We start from the raw sequence: 17125 nt of genomic DNA, 5'->3' as shown, positions 1-17125 counted from the left end.
AAGCCCACTAAAAATTTGACCCAATAATTAAGTTATTAGCATTAGTATTAGCACATTTTCTAAAAGAGTGAAATGATTCCATGAAAAGCAAAAATAAACACGGCAGCCATCATGTATCTACACAATAAAGATTTTATTTTTTGAACTAAAATAATTGTAAAAGCTGCTTTTAAGATGCAGTCCTCTCTACCCTGCTTGATGGAAATTTCCTCATTTCACAGTTGAATGTTAGGCTTTAGGTGTGTGCCTTATTATGAGTTAATAAACGGAAGGCTCGTGCTTCAAGATGCTTCAGTTTTTCTAGGCTCAAAGTCATCTCATTAACATCTACATGCTCAGAGCCCCGCAGGTAGCAGAAGGAAGCAAATAGATATAACTGGTGATCAGGGATGAGGGATAAACTTGGAATATCAAAATCAGGCACATAAAAGTTATAAACAACCTCAGTACAGGTAATGTCACTAGAAATTTGATGGAGTGTTCTGTAGGGTAACTCATGCATTCACACCCCATCTTCACACCCTGGACCTATCCGCACCACACTCCTAAAGCCCCACCCGGGCAGCTTTCCCGGTCACAAGCACACGGAACACTTTCCCTCTTAGATCATTTGCCATGCTATTTCCTATTTCTGCTCTGTGCCATGCTCTATATTGTCCCATCCATAGGACTTGACCCAATATCTTGCAAATAGAAAGTATTTGATATATATTTGTTGAATTAGTAAAAAAGTCAGACCTGCACAAATCCTGAGTTTCACTATATTCACAGAATAGGCCAAGTAACCATTGCTAGACTGAAAGCTTAACATATCTGCAATTATTTTTATGGACAATTTTGGTCATTTCTCAGTATCCACGGGGGTGGGGTGTTGGTTCCAGGACCCCCTTAGGTACCCAAATCAGCATGTGTTCTGTTCCCTTATATAAAATGTGATAGTGTTTGGACCAAGGGTGGGGGGACCTGAAGCCTTGTGGCCAGATGTGGCCTTCTGGATTCTTAAGTGTGGCCTTTTGATTGAATCCAAATTTTACAGAATAAGTCCTTTTAATAAAGGGATTTGTTCTGTGAAGTTTGGATTCAGTTGAGGGGCTGCTCATGAGGATCTAAAAGGGCACACATTCTCCCAAAGCCTATACACTTTAAATAATTTCTAGATTGCTTACTCATATAATACCTAATACTATGTAAATGCCGTATAAATAGTTGTATGTATGTATGTAATATGTTGTATTTAGTTGTATTAGTTATATTATTTTTTAATCTTATTTTTGTCAAATATTTTCCAGTTGCAGTTGGTTGAATCTGAATATGTGGAAAGCACTTATACGGAGGACCAATTATACGTAAAGATTTTGTTTTCAGCAAATAAGGTCACATGTTAGTGGGTTGCTCTGTGAAAAAGCAATTGGTCAAACTTCACCCTGAGTCCCTTATAAAACCCTCATGAAGACACTCCCTGCCTTGTCAATTTGTGAAAGAAGGTCACTTTGTTTCATCTGAATTCTAGAGTCAGTGATCAATGGGTCAATCATACAGTCAGGCAATCCATACTAGGGCTCTACCTGTTGGGGATCTGAGATGCTTCCACTAAGCACACACTTAGCCAGTCACAGCGGCCTCGTTCTTGATGTCATTGGTTCTCTATGTCCAACTCTAAACCTCTTACTGGAAGACCTACTTGTATAAAGTCATACCACAATGCTAACTCTTGGATTTTCCTTAGTAAATAAAATTAAACAACTTTTTAAATTTAGAAAAATGGTGGCCATTATGGGAAGCTTTTGCCATGTCAGAAAGAATATGTTTAAGGGTCATTCTAAAAAAGTTAGGACATTAGACACCAAATAAACAATGGATACTTTAATTGGAAAAATAAGACCTTAATATTGTAACTCCAAGATAGTCTCTTTCAAAAGACTTTGTAACCTTCAGAAGCCTGTCCTCCTCAAGTTTCTTCCTTGTTTTACTCAGCTTTTACCTTATTTATTTATTTATTGTGCTCCCTTTTTTGGTTGAAGTTTTCAAAGAAAAAATTAAAAACCACATTATACTAGATTCGATCAACTCTGAATGGCAGGGAACGTCATGAACAAATTCCTGCTATTCCTGTGTAGAATAAAGGTAGGGGGGCAGGTAACAGGAAGCTAATGAAGCTCACTCTAAGCCCCGTCCCCGGCTCCCCTCTCTAGGCCCCCCACTGTTATGTAGTTTACCTGATCATAGACTTTGCAAAATTTGCAAAGGTCTTAGAAAGTACATTAATGTCTGCTTAGGGCTGGGACAGGGTGATGGGAGCTGATAACTGAAGAATAGGAGATTTCTTATGGCTGGCTGTGGTGAAAATATTCTAAAATTGACAGTGGTGACAGTTGCACATTGTCTGTGACTATACTGAAAACTGAATTGTTTGCTACAAATAGGCAAATTGTATAGTTTATGAAGTACATCCCAGTAAGCCTTTTTTAAAAAGGAAATAATGTCATACAAAACTGTTCATGAATTTAATATTCAAGAATTTTGGCCAAACTTTCTAGATCTCAAAGAGATAAGTATTTAGGAAGTGAATTAGAAAAAAGGAGAGAGAGGGGGGAAGGTTCAAGTGTGGGATGTGTCTACTACAAAGCAAAGCAAAAAGAAACTATGTATGAACTTGTGAAAACTGAAGAATGCACTGTCTTCTAGTTTGCTACAGAACATTTCTGGTTGAAAAAAGAATTACTGGTTTTGTCAGGAATTGTGAGAAAACAGGCATTCGTATAAATTAGTGGTGGGAGAGTAAATGGTGCAAACTGTAAGCCAGACAATTTGGTTTTATCTACCAAAATGACAAGTGCACATATCCTGAAAGTCAGTGCACTTGTTTTTGAGAACTTATCCTACAGGCATGCTCACCCGTCCTCAGAATGACGTGCACAGAGCTCCTCGTTGCTTTGTTGTTTCGTACAGCAAAGGTTGGAAACAGTCTAAAGTTCGTCAATAGGAATAAGTTAAACTATGTTATGCACATATGCTAGACTATCATGTAGCTGATAAAAAGAAGTGAGGACATTATCGTATATTGATTTACAAGCTTTACTGTTAAGTAAAAAAATAGAAGGGTGGTACCTGTGGTTCATAGGAGTAGGGCGCTGGCCCCATATGCTGGAGGTGGTGGGTTCAAACCCAGCCCCGGCCAAAAAAAAGAAAAAAAGTAAAAAAAAAAAAAAAAACACCAAATGCAGAATAATATGTTTATATGTTACCATTTGTGTAAGAAAAAAGACAGGAAAGACATGGATTTGTTTGATGATGCATAAAATACATCTGGAAAAAAACCAAGAAAGTGGGTGAATGAGTTGCCACTGGAGAGGAAATCTGAGTGACTGGTAAATAGGCGAAGGAAAGATATTTACTCAATGAATTATGAGAGTGATTTATTGCAGCAGAATCCGCACAACATAGAATGAGCCATTTGAAAGTGAACAACTGAGTGGCATTTTAGTGTGTTCAGTGTGTGCGACCACTTCCTCTATCTAGTTCCAAAGCATTTTCATCATTGCAAAATAAAACTCCTTACTCATTACACTTTCTCCCAACCCCTGACAACAACCCATCTTCATTGTGTCTCTATGGATTTTTCCATGCTGAATTTTTTCATATAATTAAGTTTTTTAATACATACAATTAAGTCATATAATACCAAACCCTTGTGTCTGGTTTCACTCACTTGACATGTGTTGATGGTTCTTGCTTTTTTCTTGTATTTTTGTATACTATGCTAAAGTATTATACATTCAAAAACTTCAAAAATTTAAAATACAACCTTTCTTGCTGAACATTATGAGAGATGAAGTAAAGGAAACCTCCAGTCTATTTCAGGACTTATGAAGAGAGAAATACTCTTTCTCCATGCAACATTGCCTAATTCTTTTCCAATCTGAGTCCTTTCTTATCACCAGGACAATACACACTCTGTGCGTGTGTGTGTGTGTGTGTGTGTGTGTGTGTGTGGCAGGTTATTGAAGAACTTAGTTTTTCCTTGCATGACTTTGGTCCTTAACTTGCAGATATCTGTCTTGAGACGTGAACTCATTCTTATTTTATCATGAATCTCAGTGGCTTGTGAAACTCTGCCCCAAGGGCCCCTGTCTCTCATGTATCAATGCTATTTCTTGGTTCCAGCACCTTATAAATATCATAGCAGATAAATTACACGCTTTCTGTGACAGGGAACCGACAGCCTAAAAGTTACAGAATGAGGTTGATATAATTCTAGCCTAGAGTAACCAGCTCATGCCACTTTGCCTAGAACTTTCCTGGTTTTAGCTCTAGAAGTTTCATGTCTTGGGAAACCCCTCAGTACAGAGCAGACCAGGATGGCTGGTCACCCTATTCCAGCCCAGAGCAACAGTGGCCAGGGAAGGCATCGTGGGGGAGCTGGGCGGTGAAGAGTGGATTTGATGTCCAAAGTCAGGGAAGATCAGAAAAGGACTCACTAAACTCTGCATTTCCATAGCCCACATGGCATGACCTCTGATCAGTGGGTAATTTCTGATGTATTCATGTGCAATTCCATCAGATTTTTGGATCCGTAGTTTGGATCATAGTTGTTAGGCAAGAGCAAGCCACTGATGTTTGTTGATGGGGTTGTAACAAGAGCAAAGATGTCTTTTAGGAATATGTATCTTGTGGCCGTGCTCCTGATTATGAGAATGCAAAGCATTCTTTGAGAATGAGAATAAAGCAAACCAGTGAGAAGGCTATGGACTGCAAGGGTCCAGGTGTGACAGGGACAGATCTGGAGTGGGGCCAGTGGAGATAAGGCAGAAGAAGAGAAAAACAAGTAGGAACTGGGTTTTCTGGCCTGAGGGGCTGGAAAGAGGAGGCAATGCGGAGCACCTAAGGCAGCGGGTCTCAGGCCTGACTGCAGATTAGAATCACCTGGGACAGATTCCCCCCACCCCACCCCAGTCCTGATACCTGGACCTCCCTCCCTAAAGATCATGATTTAATTAGTTTTGGGGGGACCAAATAAGGGAATTTTAAAATGCGCTCCAGGTGATTCTACTGTAGAGCAAGTGTTGAAAACCATCGATTTAAGGCTTCTGGGTGGCTTATTTGGATTTAATACATACTTCCTTCTGGACACTTTAATCCGGCAAGAATGCTCATGGTTTGGAGAAAGGGCGGGTGAGTCGAGCTGGTTCTAGAGAAGGTGATCCCTGAAAGTACAGGGCAGTATTGGCAATGCCTAGTGTCCGAGTCTCTCCCACTCTCTCCAAAATTATCTAGCCACCAAGCATTTAAGATGAGCCAATAATTTCACAGGCCTCTCTCCTCTTAACCACCCCATAAGGTATCGTTTTATTTCCATCTCGCAAATGACAGAACTGAGACTTGGATTGGTGTGTGAGTGAGTTTATGAGCCTGAATCAAGCTCCCAGCACTTTGCCTCTAACCCTCCAGGTCTATTTGTTCCCATAGCCTGGGGTGGTAGGGTCTACCTCTAAATCTTACCTAATGGGGAACTGCAGGGCCCCTCCTCCACCAGGAGACATTGGATAAATTTTTCATACTCAAGCTTTTACAAAGAAGACTCAGACCACGGAGCAAAAAACCACTAATAACCTGTTGAAGTGGGCAAAAAAGTCTAGTACAGGGCAGCACCTGTGGCTCAAAGGAGTAGGGCACTGGCCCTATTTGCTGGAGGTGGTGGGTTCAAACCCAGCCCTGTCCGGAAAAAAAAAAAAAATCTAGTACATGTGAGAACAGTAACACAAAAGGGATAATAAATATTCTAGATTCTAAAAGAACTTCATAAGAAAGATTTAAATTCTATTATAGGATATTGTGGGGGAACAAATTTCTCCCTCATAATAATACACAATGGCTCACCAATATTAACTGTTCATGTTTCTATTTTTGAAATGATAGCAATGTTCTTAAAGCTTCATTGTTGCTGCTGAAATAAAGTTCTTTATCTGAAGGTACTTCAAACCATTAGACAAGCACATGGTTAGCAATTAAGATAAAAGTCGTAAACATAATTTAAAAATATAGATCACCACTAAGTAATTATCATGACTCCAGAAGCCAGAAAATCCTAAGTCTTAGATTTCTCTTTGATGTCCTTAGTAAAATAGAGAAAATTTCTGAAGGTAATTTTACTTCCCAGATTACAGTATTCCATTTTACTTTTAACATTTCCTATTGAGGCACAAAGTTCTTCAATGTTCTAAGATTCCTGGCTCTAAGATTCTGCTAAATAGTATTGATATGGCTGGGAGTCCTAAGGCAGAACTGTAAAAAATGCCCCATTCCTTGGACAGTTCATTCAAATAATTTCCTGTGTATTTCCAAAGCATAAAAATCAAATTTGGTGTTTTCCAACTTTCCCTTTTTCCAGGATGACTTCCCTTTTGAAATCTTCAGGAGCCCTAATTAACCCCTGGAGGGATTGCAATATTAATGTGAGACTAATATAAAAAATAAAAAATAAACCACCGCAGCCGTAAGACGAAAGCAAACTCCAGTGCCATCCACTTTTGTGTGTGCAAAAAAATTATACTCCTCCTCCTTATAAATAAGGGGTTTGCAATGCGCTGTTCCTTTTCTGTAGGGGAGGGGGTGCTTATTGATGCTGCATCTGTTTTGTCAGAACGTCAGCTAATGGAGAAAGTTAATTGTGTTGGTTGTAAGGCCACCTGTCACACACATGCCTCATTTCCATACTAATGGTCCAGCAGTGGCAGGCAGTGCACTCTCTGCAGTAACAGCTACTGCCTCTTTGGAAACGTGGGCCAAATGTGCCCATGCAGCAACTGGAGGCCTCCATGCGAATGCCTCTAGTATTGTGTTGACTGGAGCTTATATTAACCCCCTACTGGCAGCTCCAAACTGGATTTGCAGTGAAAGTAGGGAAGCTGCAAACGCTGCTCTGGGGTGAGGACCAAGTCCATGGTGAACCTGCTGGTAAAGGCAGCATTTGAGCTGTAGAGTTTTAGAGAATAATCCTCTGTGTATCCAACCCACCCCACGTGTGAAGGGGTGAAATCTTGCCCCTCAACGTCTCCTTTAAGAACAGCCTCTCTGTGTTCTATCTTTGTAGTATTTAGTCTTTTCTAGGAGCACTTTCACCATCTTCCTTGCCATTTTGAATTGATATATGTCCCTAGGAAAACCTGCAGGTACCGTTCTCATTTGCCAGGCAAAGGTCAGTTTTTAGAGCTCTGCATAATAGTATTTCCAGTTCTATCGCCTAAATTATCAAAAGAATCCCTGACTCTTGCGTATCAAGGATCACACCCCAGTAGTTCTTGCAACAGTACTTTTTGCAAATTGTTTGAATAGTTTGCATATTTGGGCACAGTTGAGGAGTCAAGGCCCCTGAGAAGAAGTTGATGACTGTTTTAGTGAGAAAATAATAGATGTAATTTGAGAGATGTGGCTGTCCTCTCAATGAGGCGAGCTAATAAAATTGAGAGCTATTCTTTTCCAGTTTCTAACCCTGAGGATGTAGGAAAATACCAGGCTTGGTTTCTTTGGGAGCCTTTTGTATGTGGCTTCCTCTGACCTTACATGGCCATGCTAAAGGGATTTTGGGCTGAATACCAAATGCTATGGCACTGAAGGCTCTTAGAGAGATGGACAACACACGAACCAGGCTGCTTACATTTTTTAGTGGCCAATTTTAATTGAATAGATGATATTTTAGGCCAGGCTTTATATCAGCATAAATTTTAGAATGGATGTCATAGCCACTTGGAGAAGAGGCTCATAGGCAGGCAGGTAGTGGTTCAGATCACACAGCAAGTTCTGAGGTGTGACGTTCTCTCTGGGATATGTCCAGGGGGGCTTTGTTGTGGCAGAGCTCTCAGGAAGCCAGGCCTTGGAGGAGTCAGAGCTCTATACGTATCTCTGCCCCAAATGGCAAAAGATAGGTAACCCTAGAGGTAGACTCCCTGACTGCTCTCTGTGGGTCTGGCTTTGCCAACAAGCCACAGAGTTTTCCCACAGCCATAAAGAAGGAGGGGTTTTGGTCACAGTAGGGACCTGATACAGATTCCATAAAAACAGCTTAGCAGCTAGAACCACTAGAAATTTAGGGTCTATAAAAATCAGGCCATTGATGCTGCCTAGAAGTCTTTCTGCACATCCTGAACTGATAACTGACACTTCCCTGAGTTCCTCACCATAATTCTTTTTTTAAATTTCAGGTTGATGTGAGGATATAAACAACTAGGTTACAATATTTGCATTTGTTAGGGAGAGTCCCTCTTGTAGTTGTGTCCTGCACCCAATAGGTGTGCCACATACCTTTACATTGTGCCCATTAAGGGGGAGAACACCAATCTCTCTCTGCCTCCCTTCTTCCCCCCCTTGTACTTCCTATCCCCAACTTGAATTGAATTGAGTTTTTCTCTTATGTGGGCATATATTAGATCATCTACTGTATTGAGTACATTAGGTATTTGCTTTTCCATTCTTGCGATACTTTACTAACAAGAATGTGTTTCAACTCCATCCAGGTTAATACAAAAGATGGAAAGTCTCCATTTTTTATGGCTGAGTAGTATTCCATGGTATACATATACCACAGTTAGTTAATCTATTCCTGGGTTGATGAGCATTTAGGTTGTTTCCACATCTTGGTGATTATAAATTGAGCTGCAATGAACAATCTAGTGCAAATGTCCTTGTGTTAAAAGGATTTTTCTTCTTCTAGGTCAGTGGTTCTCAATCTTCCTAATGCTGTGCTTTTAATACAGTTCCTGAGGGTCATGACCCACAGGTTGAGAACTGCTGGTCTAGGTAGATGCCTAGTAAAGGTATTACAGGATCAAATGGAAATTCTATTTTGAATACTTTGAGGATTCTCCATACTTTTCTTCAATGAGGCTGAATTAATTTGTAGTCCCATCAACAGTGTAAAAGTGTTCCCTTCTCTTCATATTGGCACCAGAATCTGCAACTTTGGGACTTTGTGATACAGGCTATTCTCACCGGTTTTAGGTGATATCTCAGGTTTTGATTTGCATTTCTCTAGTGTTTAAGGTCAATGAGCATTTTTTCAAATGTTTGTTAGCCATTAATCTGTCTTCCTAGAGAGGTGTCCAGTGATACATGGGATTGTTTGCTCTTTTTTTATTGATTAAGCACATGTAAAAGACTAAAACTGGACCTGCACTTTTCACTTCAAAAATTGACTCAAGATGGATAAAACATTTAAATCTGAGATATGAAATGATAAAATCTTAGAAGAAAGCATGGTAAAAACTCTTGAGGATGTTGGCCTGGGGAAAGATTTTATGAAGACTTCAGTGGCAATCACAACAATAACAAAAATAAACAACTGTCAATTAAACTGAAAGGCTTCGGCACAGCTACAGATACAAGGTTTTTTTTTTTGTTTGTTTTGTTTTGTTTTTTGAGAGAGAGCCTCAAGCTGTCCCCCTGGGTAGAGTGCTAGGCATCACAGCTCACAGCAACCTCCAACTCCTGGGCTCAAGTGAGTCTCCTGCCTCAGCCTCCCAAGTAGCTGGGACCACAGATGCCCACCACAACACCTGGCTATTTTTTTTTTCTTTTTTTTTTGGTTGCAGCTATCATTGTTGTTCGGTGGGCCTGGGTTGGATTCAAACCCACCACCTTAGGTGTATGTGGCTGGCGCCTTAGCCACTTGAGCCACAGGCACTGAGCCTGGATACAGATATTAAAGCAAATAGACAACCTTCAGAATGGGAAGAGATATTTGCAAAATGCAAATCTGACAAAGGGTTGATAACTAGGATCTATATAGAAATCAAATTAATCAATAAAAAAAGAGCAACAATCCCAGATTGTTGTTTACCTGAAATTCGAGTCTATGTAGGCATCTGCTTCTTATCTGGCAACTCAAAGTCATGGTCTTTGTCTTCTTATGGTTTTTTACAGAGTGAGGGACACAGTCCAGGATGCCTCAGATGATCCCTCATGACACAATGGTGACAGCCATAAGCAAGTCCAATGTGCAGAAAGGAATCCCAGGAAAAGTGGCTGCTAAGCTGAGAGCTGAAATGTGAAGGTAGGTGGAGCCAGATGAACAAGTGCGCTGGCTAGGAAAGTGCTTCAGGCAAAGGGATCAGCCTTCTGGAAGGTTCTGAGGTAGAAGGCAGCTTGGCTATGCTGTCAGAGTGCTGCATAATCCACAGTCCATGTAAGGGGAAGTGGAGGTCCCTGGTGAGTGGCCGCACACTGGCCAATTCCCTGCACTTCCACCCTATTCTCTTCGCCCTCTTTTCTGTTGACTTCAGCTAACGTGAGTGCATTTTAATTACTTACAAGAAAAAAAGAGAGGGAGATTTTTTTTTTTGAGATGGAGTTTCATTGAGTGGCTCTGGGTAAAGTGCCATGGCATCATCACAGTTCACAGCAATCCCAAACTCCTGGGCTCAAGTGATTCTCTTGCCTCAGCCTCTCGAGTAGCTGGGAATATAGGCTCCTGCCACAATGCCTGGCTGGTTTTTCTGTTCTTAGTAGACTCAGGATCTCACTTTACTGAGGCTGGTCCCAAACTAATGAACTTGCCTCAGCCTCCCAGAGTGCTGGGATTATAGGCATGAGCCACCGGCCTGAAAAAAGTTTTTTTTTTTTTTTTTTTCTTTGAGACAGAGTTTCACTATATCACCCTTGGTAGAGTGCCATGGTGTCCCAGCTCACAGCAACTTCAAACTCTTGGGCTCAAGTGATTCTCTTGCCTCAGCCTCCCAAGTAGCTGGGACTGCAGGTGCCCCCTACAACACCCAGCTATTTTCTGTTGCAGTTGTCGTTGTTTAGCAGACCTGAGCTGAGTTCAAACCCACCAACTTCGGTGTACGAGGCTGGCACCAAAACCACTGTGCTATGGGTGCCAAGCCAAAAAACAGTCTCAATTAAGAAAAGTAAACACTTGGAAAATCCCAAATGAGTGAGCCTGGTGGAAGTTCTGATCTTTTGTGGGGAGGGGTAGATACAGAGTTGACTTACGATGAGAGAAATCCCATATTGTCAAAGGTTGGTTCTCTTGAACAATCAATCCTTACATCATCCTCCAAGACTTATAAGGCATTTGAGAGGTTGACAGGCCTGGTCCTGTGTCCTGCTTGGCCCAGGACACAGACTCCATGGCGGGAATGGCAGGACACCGGCAGCTCTCATTCCTGCCCCCGCTGTCAGCTCATCGTGCGTTGCTGAGTTTGTGTTGGATGTATTTGAGTAAGTCAATAGGGATTCATTGAGAGTTAATAAACGAAGACCATTGCCCTTACCTCCCAGAGACAGAATGGACCTAAAATACTTGGTTCTGATGGCAAGACAGCTGATGTCACACATGCCTCAAGAGAGGATGAAGAGGTTTACAACGCAAATAATGATGTTTTCTGGATACACCAGGGTGGGCTCCCAAGTAGGTTCTAAAATGACTTGAAAGAGCAGCTAAGGTCACTGGCTCTGCTTTCACTGTCGTCACGGGGGAGGGTTCCCGGGCACATCTGGGATGGGTGTGATTTGAATGCAGGGAAGGAGCACCCAAGCTTTCTTAGGAATGTGTCCAGACATAGGGCAAGTGGGGAAAAGGGAGGACTGGGACATGAAATTTGTTTGCGAACATGAAAAATGGGTTAGGCTCTTATTATAGAGACAGGATCTCTATAATATCACTATTTTTTTATAGTATTTTTTTTTCTTTTCTGCTTCTGATTGATACCAGTTTCTAGGACACTATATGTCAGTGCATACTGTTGCGCTAACCTCTAAATTAGATGTGTCAAACAGGGTCTGGCAGGAAAGAGGTAGCACATGAAAATAGAATAATTTAAAGAAAGTTTAATAATGAGGCCATTAGCAAAAGTATGGGTAGAGTTTAAGGAAACAGCCTGGGATATGGCAATATCCGGGGATGAGTAATCACATCTGGAACTCCACTTCATCTCCACACCTGATGTAGGAGGCAAAGGAGAGGTTGCCAGACCCAGGGCAGGTTTGCAGGGGAGAGTGATCTGCCAATAGGAGCTACGACCTTGGGTCAAGGAAATCGGTCACCTACAAGGACCCCCCTCAAGGAAGGCACCAAGAAGCTCATAAAAAATATTCTAATCTCACTTTGCTTCTTCCTTCTGATCTCCTGCCCCCCACTGGGTAACCTAGCCAGACGTCAGAGGGCAGGGCTGCCCACTGAAACAGTCTGTAGATTCTGCTCCCAGTGCGCAGAGCAGACTGGAGTGGGATCCCCAGCAGCGGGGGATGATGGCCAGGTTAGGAAGCTCCATGGGTTTTCCCTCTGGCAACAGGTTGGAAATCTGAGTCTACCCTACAGACAACTAGGTCAGAGATTCTCCTGTGCCCCACTCTCCTGGGAGACTCAGGTGGTCTTAAATGTAATATACACAATTTCTGGTATTTTCAATGGGTAATTTTTATTACATATATAAAAATAATTTGGGATGTGCAAAGAAGCAAGTTTTAGGTTCTCATCCTCTCTATTAAATTAATGCTAGAAGTTGAAAGCAAAGAACAAGGACTTAACAAGCAAATCCACAATGTAATATAAGCCAGAGCCTTGGATATAGGGATAGCTCAATAAACGTTTACTTATCAGATGATCCACAGAATGACAGCAGAAAAACCTCCCATGAGAAATTTGAGGAGCAAGATTGGTAGTCGCAGAGATTATTTTATAATACATAGTTTGCCTTTTCTATCTTGTCTATCCCGAAGTTTAATTCCTTTGTCAAACGTATCCCATCTGTTTGCCACACACCCTCTGCTAATGAATCCCATATTCGAGGATGCAGACACACTGGATAGGACAGTCCGGAGGCCGACAGGCCCATAAAGCAGTTGTTTGCTGTTATCTGCTGCTATCCCTACTCTTTTCCAAGGGAGTGAAAATTTAATGTCAGTGCAAATTGAAAACAATGTAGCAGCTTTTCTGAGATTTATTTTCCATTCTAAAATGCATTTGCATTTTCAAATACTTATTTTTGGCCTTGGCTTTCATGTGATTTTGTTTGTAGCACTAGAAATAGGGCAATGTGATTTCTTGTTCCTTTTATTCCTCCAATTGGATGCCCAAAGGGATGAAGTCAAAATCATTAAGCAAATGGCAGAAAGCAATCAACATTCCCAAATAAAAGGTCACATGATAAGGGAAGATGAACGTGGAGTGGGCTCAATAGCTAAAACTGGGAAAAAATCACCCATTGGTTAGGCCTGGGAATCTTCAAATTTTCATCAATTTACACGTAAAACATTGAAAAGAGAACTACGGCTTTATTTGGCTTTACTTGGTCACTGTGACATTTCTATTGAGCAATGGACTGAGTCTCTTGATACATAGCCATTTTTGAAAACTCCTTTTGGTAAGAAAATAAAAAAGAGTAGTTGGGACAAACAGGTTGTCCATGAACTTTCGTTCTAGGTCGGCCAGCAAAGATTCCCCAAACTGTGAAAGTTTCAGGCTTTATCCCAGCACGGGTTAGATGAAGCTCCAATCGAAGAACGGGAGTGATTTTGTGAATAAACAGGGATGGGTTCTAGGAACAGAAATAAATATATCTCAAGGTGTGCTCCTGGAGACAGGAGACAGTGTCAGGACAAGGCATTTTCCTAGCTTCCAACCCCGGCTTTCAAGACAGTGATGACAGGTGTGTTTGGTACGGGATTCCCCCGCTAGTCTAGCAAGGAGCCCAACTGCGGGAAGCCTCTCAGTGATCTGCTGTTGACAATACTCAGTGTTGGAGCAGAATGCAATAGAAACAGAGGCAGCTGTCACTTGAAAGTGTTGACACAAAATGTTTGCTTTCTGTTGGGTACATATTCAACTCTTTAAAATGCTACACTGAGTGAGAGAACTGTACCCACACACCTCAGAAACTAAACTAACCTACTTGGGAAATCACAGGTCAGAAGGGCTTCTGTGGTGGCTGCTGGTGTGCAGACCAATTACAGCCTTTATTTGACTGTCCCTCAACAGTTTTTAAATTTTTGTTGGTGGAGATAATTGATGGAAAAACTAGAAATCTGGACTCCCAAGTTATAAGTTTTGAAAGTATTCTCCTCTTTCTATTTATTTCTATAAAAATAAATGTTCTGTAATCTTAGCACTTAGGTAGGCTGAGGTGGGAAGATTCCTTGAACTAAGGAGTTTAAGACCAGCTTCAGCAAGAGTGAGACCCTGCCACTATTAGAAATAGAAAAACGAAATAAGCATAATGGTAGATACCTATAGTTCCAGCTACTCGAGAGACTAAGGCAAGAGGATCTCTTGAGCTCAAGAGTTTGGGGTTGCTGTGAGCTATGATGATACCACAGCACTCTAACCTAAGGTGACAGAGTGAGACCCTGTCTCAAAAATAAAATTTCCCTGACAAGTTAAGAAATGCATAGTCATTGCTTAAAACATACTAGGAATGTAATTTACAAATACTTTTGATGTTTTTCATCCCCTTGTTTTTTTTCTTAAAGATGAAGATCCCTTATATTTTCTTTTTTTTAGTTTCTTATAGCATAACTGTGTACATTAATGCAATCATGGGGTACAGTGTGCTGTTTTCATATACATTTTGAAATACTCTCAAACTGGTTAACATAACCTTCATGACATTTTCTTAGTTATTGAGTTACAATGTTCATACTGTGCTTTTAGAAAGATTCCCTTATATTTTCTAAATAAAAAAATAAATAGCTGTTTCCTCCCCTTCCTGCTCTACACACACGTGCATACACGTGTACACTCAGAGCACACAGGCAGGGGCTGCTCGGATAGTACTGTTTTGGGAAGGCGTGTGAAGCTGATGTCTGAGTTGACTTCAGCCTATTCTTCACCACGGCTATTGGGGGCGTATGCAGAACAGAGACTCATAAGAAATTAACTCCTGAGAACTAAGAAAGTTTCAGCTACCCAGCCCGTGTTTTTGCAGCTAAATGTGAAGGATATGTTCTACTTTAATCTCCCAGTGCTGTTTTTAACAACGCACAATGCTATTGCTCACCTTTAAAATAAAAGCCAGTTTTCACTGCTCCCTTTCCATGGCATCAAAAGGTCAAATAAAATTCTGGACATTGCAGGCAATGGTAAGAGAACATTATCTGCCAAAGGTGGAAACACCATTTGCGGATGTATTTAAAATAGTCTGTCTCTTTCAGGTACAATTATCATAAGATTCACTCAGTTTAAATGTCTAGTGTAGTGAACTTGGACAAATACCTGAGTCAATCAATGTAGAGTATAGAACATGTGGAGCACCCAAACTTGCCCCCGAATTGGACTCTTTGAAGTCAATCCCTCTCCCTACCCTCAACCTTTGGCAACCATTCATCTGCTTTCTACTGTAGGTTTACTTTTTAAGAGTTCATATAATGAACTTCAGAAAGAAAAATTAACTCCTAATGGGTAGAGCCTATAACTTTAAACAAGAGAAGTGTAAATTGAGAGGGTTTAGATAAGGAGACATTATGCAGTGCTTAAGAATTGTGAGAGTGTCTCATAATACTCTTGCTATAGTCTCCCAAGAGGTTTCCTGAACTCTCTGTTCTCACTTCTACTCCATCCCGATCCTGTAGAAACTATATCCTGAATGGAAGAAACGGTTACAAGATTTGAAGTAGAGTTATGCAGAAAATGGAGATAAATCATAGCAATCTAGTTCCTCCCTCCCTCCCCTTGGCTAGAGTGCTTTGGCAGCTCACTAGCTTACTGCAACTTCCAACTTCAGGGCTCAAGTGATCCTTCTGTCACAGAATCCTGACTGGCCGGAACTATAGGCACATGCCACCATGCCTGGTTCATTTTTCTATTTTTGAAGAGATAAGGTCTCTTTTGCTCAGGTGATTTTCCAACCTCAGGTTGGCCACCACACCTCACCTATCTTTTTGGTTCTGACTTTTTTTTTTTTGAGACAGTCTCCCTTTGTCTCCCTTGGTTGAGTGCCATAGCATCATAGCTCACAGCAACCTCAAACTCTTGGACTCAAGTGATTCTCCTGCCTCAGCTTCCCAAGTAGCTGGGATTACAGGTGCTTGGAACAACACTGGCCATATTTTTTGTTTAGAGACTAAGTCTCACTCTTGCTCAGGCAGGTCTTGAACTTATGAGTTCAAACAGTCCACCTTCCTTCACCTCCCAGATAGCTAGGATTACAGGTGTGAGCAACCACTCTGGACCCCTGACATTTAGGAGGAAAGACCTAAAAGTTATGTTCTAACAGAGAGATACAGATTCATCACTTTTTTTTTTTTTTTTTTTTTTTTGAGACAGAGCCTCAAGCTGTCACCCTGGGTAGAATGCTGTGGTGTCACAACTCACAGCAACCTCCAACTCCTGGGCTTAAGCTATTCTCTTGCCTCATCCTCCCATGTAGCTGGGACTATAGGCATCCTCCATAACAACTGGCTATTCTTTCTTCTTTTTTTTTTGGTTGTAGTTGTCATTGTTGTTTGCCAGGCCCAGGCTGGATTTGAACCCACCAGCTCTGGTGTATGTGGCTGGCACCTTAGCCTCTTGAGCTACAGGCGCTGAGCCCATAACATCTTTTCTAGTTGAAAGAATAACCATAGGAAAAGGAAGTGTTGATTGATGTTAGCTGATTCTAGAGGGCAGGGCATTAATCTTTGTGTAACAGTCTTTTTTTTCTTTATCCTGATTAGAAGTTTTAAGCACAGGTAATATGTAGACAAAGTTAATTAGTATTTAGTCAATAGGTATACTGTTCTTTAAATTACCATACTTTTGTTTAAAAAAATTGAAAATTAGTCTGAATTTTAATCTTATCAATTACTCATGCCCAGATCTACAGATGATCTAAAATATTTTTACTGACACTTGCTGGTAGGCGCTCAAATTGCAGAAAAAGTGGCTAAGATGTGCTACCTCTCCTGGAAGACAAGCCTCGGAAATTCTAATTCATTTCTACATGCAAAACTATTGTAAGACCTTTTCATCACTTGAGTTTCCACACCATGCAGGATTAGCTGAGATGCCATATTGTTATTAAGAATATGTAACTAGTTATTTTCAATAATTTTTCAGCTAGGGACATAGAGATAAATGTCAGGATCTGCTTCTGACACCACTTGTCAGGGCCCAGGACTGGCCAGGTCTCGGGCCCAGCTTAGGTAGGTTCTGGAC

This window comes from Otolemur garnettii, unplaced genomic scaffold (genome assembly GCF_000181295.1).
Source record: "Otolemur garnettii isolate 467f Iridium unplaced genomic scaffold, OtoGar3 scaffold00042, whole genome shotgun sequence".
In the NCBI taxonomy this organism is placed as follows: Eukaryota; Metazoa; Chordata; class Mammalia; order Primates; family Galagidae; genus Otolemur; species Otolemur garnettii.
The sequence above is the reverse complement of the archived record's forward strand: the minus strand, read 5'-3'. Positions refer to the sequence as shown.